Source organism: Dipodomys ordii, unplaced genomic scaffold, assembly GCF_000151885.1.
Source record: "Dipodomys ordii isolate 6190 unplaced genomic scaffold, Dord_2.0 Scaffold32, whole genome shotgun sequence".
Taxonomy (NCBI): Eukaryota; Metazoa; Chordata; class Mammalia; order Rodentia; family Heteromyidae; genus Dipodomys; species Dipodomys ordii.
The window spans coordinates 7,326,013-7,328,156 of NW_012267248.1; positions in this window are offsets into that span (position 1 = coordinate 7,326,013).

The window sequence follows — 2,144 nt, forward strand, 5'->3', positions numbered from 1 at the left end:
AAAATTCATTCATTTCTGCTAGCTTTTCCTTCCTTAGTGAGTAGAGATTCTGGAAATAATTATGATTGTTTGGATGTCTTGGATGTTTGTTGTAATTTTTCCTGTGCCATCCCTGATCTTATTGATTTGGGTTTCCTCTCTTCTTTTTCAGTTAATCTTGCCAGAGGTCTGTCAATTTTATTCTTTAAAAAAAAACCCAGGTTTTTGCTTTATTAATTTTATTTATAGTTTTCTTAGTCTATCTTGTTAATTTCATCTTTTTGTGTGTGTGTGTGTGGGGTCTGGTTGTGGGGCCTGAACTCTGGGCCTAGGCTCTGTCCCTCAGTTGTTCAGCTCAAGGCTAGTGCTCTACCACTTGAGCCACAGCATCACTTCTGGCTTTTGTCTTTTTGCTTATGTGGTGCTGAGGTATCGAACCTAGGGCCTCAGGCATGCAAGGCAAGCGCTCTACCACTGAGCCACCTTCCCAGCCCCTAATTTCAACTCTTATTTTGGTTATCTCGCTCTGTCTAGTAACTTTTGGTTTAATTTTTTTCTTGTGTTTCTAGCAGTTTTAGTTGCATCATGAGATTATTTACTTGGTCTGTCTTTTCTTTTTTCTTTTTGTCTTTATTTTCTTAATGTGTGCACTGAGAGCAATAAATTTGTCCCACAGGACTGCTTTTGACGTATCCCACAGATTTCTTTGTGATGTTTATTGATTTCATTGAATTGTAGGAATGTTTTAATTTGTTCTTTAATTTCTTCTGTGACCCAGGTGTTGCTCAGAAGTGTGCTGTTCAATCTGCATGTATTTGAGCAATTTCTACAGTATGATCTGTTATGGAGAACTAGCTTGATTCCACTATGTTCAGACAGAATACAAAAGATGATGTCGACCCTCATGTATTTGCTTAAATTATTTGTATGAACTATGATATGTTCTATTTTGGAGAAAGCTCCATGGCTACTGAGAAGAATGTGTACTGGGTGGTAGTTGCATAGAAAACTCTGTAAATGTCAATTAAGTCCATTTGACATAGGTATCTAATTTGGAGGCTTCTTTGCCAATCCTCTGGTTGGTAGACCTGTCCTTTGGTGAGAATGGAGTGTTAAAGTCTCCTCATATTATTGTATTTGGATCTATTTTTTCCTGTAAATCTGGAGTATTTTCTTAACTGTATTTGGGTGCTCCAGTGTTTGGGGAGCATAAATTGATAATGGTGGTGTCCTCCTCTTGGATTTTTTTCCCTGTATTAATATATAGTGTCTGTCTTTGTCTTTTTGTATTGATTTTCACTAAAAGTGAATTTTGTCAGATATACTGATGGCAACTTCTGCCTTCTTGCTGGGAGCATATGCATGGTAGATCTTCCTCCATCCCTTCACTTGGAGTTTGTTTTTATCTTAGGCTGTGAGATGGGTCTCTTAAAGACAACAAATGTATGAATCTTGTTTTCTGATTCAATCTGCAGTTCTTTTTCTTTTTTTTAGGGTTTAAATGATTTTACATTGTTAGGTGAAAGATTGCCACAATTCTGTGCTCATGGCAATTTTCAAAGGAAAACTTGAAACTGAAAATCTTTAAGGGGCCCTCACATAAACAGAAGTCTGCAGTTCTTTTTCTTGATTGGTGAATTGAGTCCATTAATATTTATGGTTATTGTAGAGGGATGCCTTGTGTTTCCTGTCATTTTCCTGCTTTCCTAAGTTTTTCTTCTTTCCTTTCCTCCTTTGCCTTCTTAGTTGTTCTTCTAGTGATATCTGTTTGATGTGGATCCCTGATCATGATTGTCATCTTCAGATTTAATGCCCTCTTATATTCTTTGTAGTGCTGATTTATTATTTATGAATTTATTTAGTTTTTCTTTACTATTGAAAATTTTGGATTTTCTGTTGAATGTGAAGGCTAGCTTCCCTGGACACACCAGTCTGGGTTGGCAGTTATTGGTTCTTAGGCCTCAGCTGGTACTTTCCCAGGCTTTCCTTGCATTCAGTGTCTGTGTGAAGAGTTCTGCAATGATTCTGATATTTCCATTGTAGTATAGCTCCTTCTTTGCTTTTGCCACATGCAAGATTATTTATTGTTTAGAACTAGTGTTTTTACTATGATGTATCTAGAAGTGTTCCTCCTGAGATCCTGTTTGCTAGGTATTCTGTATGCT